General features: G+C 36.9%; 1 pseudogene; it reads left to right on the plus strand.

Moving 5' to 3' along the window:
* Positions 1-901: 901 nt before the first annotated feature.
* Positions 902-3979, plus strand: LOC141492221 (ADP-ribosylation factor-like protein 10 pseudogene; annotated as a pseudogene).
* The last annotated feature ends 2094 nt before the right edge of the window (positions 3980-6073 follow it).

Here is a 6073-nt window from a genome sequence, read left to right on the forward strand (position 1 = left end):
ATAAGAGATATAATTTTAAATGCAACAGGGTTCCTTGCTACATAAAGACATTCTTTAGTAAATCTTTTTTTACAACATGAATAATCACCCCGTATTTCTTTTATAAGTTTAGATTTTCCTGTGTCAGGTTTCGTGGAATTGGGGCATATTCATAATGAGAATGACCATGTATTTTTTAAATCTTATAAACAAAGTTAAATTATGAATAAGCTTCAAAAGACTGTTATCAAGTACCATATGTTTTCCTTTCAGTTGTAAAGAATCATTTCTAAAGATCTAACAGAAGAGCAGATGAGCCAAACTGACTGGATTTGGGGATAATTGGATTTTCTTTTCTCTTCACAAAAATTATGCATGCCTGGAAAGAACTGCAAGAATAAACTCCAACGGATGCTCACTAATTACCATTAGCTAGTGCCTGGCTTTTGGAATTTGATGTAAAAAAAAAACACACCAGAAATAAAACCATTGGCTTGTCTTATAGGAAACTATAACATTTGGGCAATGATGGGGGAAGACCAAAGTTGAGTGTACTAGATTTTGGACTGAACCCAAATGATGTTTCTCTTTCTTGTTTATTTTGTTGAATGACATGATTCAACTCATTAAGGATTTCAAAGTTAAATTAGGTCTAAGGGAAAGTACTCCTCCTTTGCCAAAGCATCTCTGGTTGGAATTCCATTATCTCCCATGATCCCAGACAGGGATTTCCTCCTACTCAGTTCTGAGTAATTATGTGTAAGTAAACCCTTAGTGTTCTCTCAGAATGACTATGCTGATTTGCTGGTTCACCATGAATCATTCATGCAGTAAGCACATTCAATGAGAGGCAAAGGAGAGCTAAAATTGATTTCCAATGTTTAGTTGGGGCTTGGATTTCCAATTCATTTCACTTGCCTGAATGGAATGCCTGAATGGAATTGATGCAACCTCCTTGAAATACCACACCCTTTCCCAAAATGAGTACAGAAAGAAAGAACAAGCAAGCATAGGCAACAAGCCCTCTCTGTTCCACCAAAGCTTGGACAGGATCATAGCTTTGGAGACTAAAGGAGTTTTACAAGCCATTGAATCCATACCCCTCATTTTACAGTATTTTACAGTTGCTAAATGAATGTGTGCTTTAAGAAAGACACAAGAAATAGATTTCAAAAATTAAAGCAATAGGAAGAGGTGAATTAGTAGAGCAAATAAAGACATGAAAAGTGAAGTGAGTACCAGAAAACATGTTTCTCATTATTCCCTTCTGACTCTAAAAGAAAACATAATACTCCCTAGTTTTATGAGCATTTTATCAAGAGAAACATATAGTCTTCCTTCTGCTCTACTCCTCAATTCTGTATACCAATTGGAATTGTTATTAGGTTGAACACAATTCCATTTATCCATTAGCTAGTAGAGTCCAAGACCACAAACTATCACACATTCTTAAGTAACCCTCAAACCATTTATGATTTCCATGAATATCCAAGCTTCTACAGTTCTTTTCAGCAAGTACCAGAGGACATGAATTTAGTTTCCTATTCTTTCTGCTTATCCTCCCCCCTAAATATTCCTAAGTGAATCCCTGACTGGGTAGGGTTATTTTTATGATGTGAAGGATCTGAAGGGTATGGAAGTGTGACATAGGGTTCAGTGTGATGCTAAGATGTCAAACATCCCCAGGTGTATGCAGCTAGTATCACTCCCCCAGTGCTGCCTGAATCAAGTTAAAATGTAATTGGAAAAGACTTTGGTGTGGAGCCAAGATGGTGGTGTGAAACTAACATGCCACCAGAACATTTCCTTGCACAAGTTAAACAAAGCCTCTACACAGACATTAAAGCTATAGATCCCATTCTCCACCCCGCCAAAAAAACCAAAAAGATTGAAACAAATTTTCCACTGTAGACATCATGAAGGATCTTCAGTGAAGGTCTGTCTCTTCATGGCAAAAGGGGGAAGTAAAACCCACCTAGATGGGAGAGCCAGAAAGTCAACAGGAGACTTTTAGTCAAGGTGCAGCAGCAAGATAGCAAGCCAGCAGAGTCGTTCATGCTTATATGAATAAAATAGAGAAAGAGGAGACCAGGGAAGTGAACGTACAACCAAAAAAACTAGGAAAAAGAACAAATTGAAGATCCCCATTAAATACTAAATTAGGAATTCTGGAAATCAAAGGAAAGATTAATAAAATTGAAAGCAAGAAAACCATTTATCTAATAAATAAAACTAAGAATTGGTCTTAAGACAAAAACCAATAAAATCAATAAATTTTGTTAATCTGATTTTAAAAAAAGAAAGAATATAAAATTACCATTATCAAAAATGAAAAGGGTGAACTCTATCAATGAGGAGGAAATTAATGAGATAATTCAGAGCTATTTTGCTAAACTGTAATTTTGATAATTGAGTGAAATGGATGAATATTTACAAAAATACAAACTACCCAGATTAACAGAAGAGGAATTAAAATATTTAAATAGCCCCATTCTGAAAAAAGATATTGACGAAACTGTAAATAATCTCCCTAAGAAAGAGTCTCCAGGTTTGGATGGATTTACAAGTAAATTCTATCAAGCATTTAAGGAAAAATTAGTTCCAACTCTATGTAAACTATTTAAAAATTAGTAGAAGAAATTATGTTAAATTCTTTTTACAACACCAATATGGTGCTTATCCAAACCAAGAAGAATCAGCACAGACAGAGAAAATTATAGACCAATCTCCCGAATGTACCCTAATGCAAAAAAATTTTTTTAGTTTTTTTTTGTAAGGCAAATGGGGTTAAGTGGCTTGCCCAAGGCCACACAGCTAGGTAATTATTAAGTGTCTTAGACTGGATTTGAACCCAGGTACTCCTGACTCCAGGGCCAGTGCTTTATCCACTACAACACCTAGCCACCCCATCTAATGCAAAAATCTTAAGGAGAATTTTAGCAAAAAATTTATAGCAAGTTATTACTAGGTTAATATACCATAATCTAGTAGGATTTATACAAGGTAGACAGGGGTAGTTCAACATGAGGAAAACACTCAACATAATTAAATATATCAATAGTAAAATCAACAGAAATCATATGATTATCTCAATAGATGCTGAAAATGCCTTTGACAAAATACAACATGCATTCCTATTAAAAGCACAAGAGGTTATAGGAATAAACGGAGTTTTTATTAAAATAATAAGTATCTATCTAAAACCATCAACAAATATTATATGTAATGGAGATAAACTTGCAGCATTTCCAATAAGATCAAAGGTGAAACTATTCAATATAGTATTAGAAATGTTAACTTTTGCTGCGGCACGGCCGGGGCGGCGGCCCGGGGAGGCCGCGTTCTGCTGCTGCTGGACTGCGCCGTGGCCGCGCTGGGCTCCGTCCTCTTCTTTGTATGGAAGGCCTACTTCAGTGACCGGGGCGGCCGGCGGCGGCGGCCCTGGTGGGAAGCGGAGCTGAGCCCCTACGCGGGCGAGCTGGATCCGGACGAGCGGCAGCTTCTGGTGCTGGGTCTGGATGGGGCTGGAAAAAGCTCCATCCTCCACTGCCTCTCCGGCCACAGAGCCAAAGAGCGAATGGCTCCCACCTGGGGTTTCAACTCTGTACGGCTGCCCACTGAGAGCTTCCAGATGGATTTGCTAGAGGTTGGTGGTAGCCAGAATCTTCGGTTTTACTGGAAGGAATTCTTAAGCCAGGCAGATGTATTGGTGTTTGTGGTAGACTCTGCTGATCGGCTACGTTTACCCTGTGCTCTTCAGGAGCTGCATATGTTACTGGCAGAAGATCCAGACTTGCCTGTGGTTGTATCAGCTAATAAACAGGACAAAAGTGATGCTTCCAGTGTGGCTCAATTGCAGCAGGAACTGGACCTGCAAGCCTTCAACCAAAGTGAATTCTTCTTGCTGCCAGCCAGCATTCCTCCAGCTGGGCCAGGGTCCTCACCTCCAAGCATTCAACATATCTGGACACTGCTGTTGGACCTCCTCTCCCAAGCTTGACTGGAAATATGTCTTCTGGGGTATGGGTTCCCCTTCCTACTCAGTCCAGTCCTCCAACCGAAGTTAACTGGTAATCTTCAGATTGGAGAGGTGCTTTTCTGAGGATCACTGAAAGCCCTGGATTTGGAGTCAAGACCTTGCTAGTTAATACAAGTTACTTTAGGGAAGTCTCTTCACTGTGGGCCTGTGTCCTTATCTGTAAGATAAAGAGGTTGATCAAAAGTGGTTGTTTTCAGGTCTAAAATCCTGAACCCTAAAATTATAATCCTGGTGCTCAGTGGAAAAAATTTTACGAGCCCTGGATTAGTTTAATAGATACTGTTGCCTTCCTTCTTTTTCTTAAGACTCCTGGGTTAATCTGGGTTACCAGGAATGAAATCCATGGAGAGAACCTTTCCTTCTCTGCCTACCATTTCTGCAGTGATCCTCTTCCAGGGAACCCCATAGTGAGCAGTCTTTTTAACCTCTGCTTCTCAAGTCACAAAGTGGCCCTTTGGATAACCTGCCTACAGTGCCAAATCATCTCTTACAGGAAGTAGCTTATTAATGATACTATAGTATAATGGAAAAGAACACTGGAATCAAATTTAACTATTATTTATGATCCATGTGACTGCAAACAAATTGCTTTCCTTCCTTGAGCCTGTTTCTTCATCTCTGCCTAACACAGGGGCAAAAGTATACCCCTATCTCTCAGGGCCATCCATGGTTAAGGCTCAGAGAACTTGGCACTATTGATCTCACAGGGTTGTGAGCAAAGTATTTTGTGAACCATAAAACAACACAAATATAAGCTATTATTTTGATTACAAAAAAAAAGAAATGTTAACTTTAGCATTAGAGAAGAAAAGATTTTGAAGGAATTATAATTGACACTGAGGAAGCAAAACTTTCATTCTTCACAGATGATATGATGATATACTTAGAAAACTCTAAAATAACTAAAACTACTTGAAACAATTATCAAATTCAGCAAAGTAGAAGAATATAAAATAAACTCACAGAAATAATCAGCATTCATTCAAGAAATCACAAGGGCAAAAGATAGAGAATTTCCAGATACCATAAAATACTTAGGAATCTACCTCCCAAGATAAACACAGAAACTGTATGAATAAAATTACAAATATTTTTCAAATAAAGTCAGATCCAAACAATTGGAAAAAATGTCAATTGCTCATGGTTAGGTTGAGCTATGTTAATAAAAATGACAATTCTATCCAAATTAAATTACTTATCTAGTGCCATACCAATCAAACTATCAATTAATTTTTTTACTGGCCTTGAAAAAATAGCAACAAAATTCATCTGAACAAGGTCAAGAATATCAAGGGAATTGTTGAAAAAAATGTAAAAGAAAGTGGTCTAGTTCTATCAGATCTAAACCTATACTATAAAGTGGCAGTCACCAAAATTGCCTGGTACTAATTAAGATATAGAGTCATGTACTGGTGGATTAGGATAGGTTCAAAAGAAACAGTAGTAAATGAGTAATCTATAGTTTGACATTCCCAAAGACATTAGCTTCTGGGATAAGAACTCACTATTTAACAAAAATTATTGGGAAAACTGAAAAATAGTATGGCAAAACCTAGACATAGGCCCATATCTCACATTCTACACTAAAATAAGGTCAAAATGGGTACAGGATTTATACATAAAGGGTGATACCAAAGATCAATTAACTAAATCAAGAAATACTCTACTTGTCAAATCTATGGAATGGGGAGAAATTTATGACCAAAAAAGAAACAGAGTACAATATAAATTACAAAATGGATAATTTTGACTATATTAAATTAGAAAGCTTTCTCACTAATGAACCCCATGTTGCCAAGATGAGAAGGAAAATAGAAAGTTAGGAAATGATTTTCACAACTAGGGATTCTGATAAGAATCTCATTTTAAAATATAAAGAGAATTGAATCAAATTTATATGTTAGAAGTCATTCTCCAATTGATAAATGATCAAAGGATATGAACAGGACAATTTCCAAATGAAGAAATTAAAGCTATATACACTCATATGAAAATATGCTCCAAATCATAACTGATTAGAGAAATGCAATTTAAAACAACTATGAGGTTCCTACT

The sequence above is a fragment of the Macrotis lagotis genome, chromosome 6 (genome assembly GCF_037893015.1).
Source record: "Macrotis lagotis isolate mMagLag1 chromosome 6, bilby.v1.9.chrom.fasta, whole genome shotgun sequence".
NCBI lineage: Eukaryota > Metazoa > Chordata > Mammalia > Peramelemorphia > Peramelidae > Macrotis > Macrotis lagotis.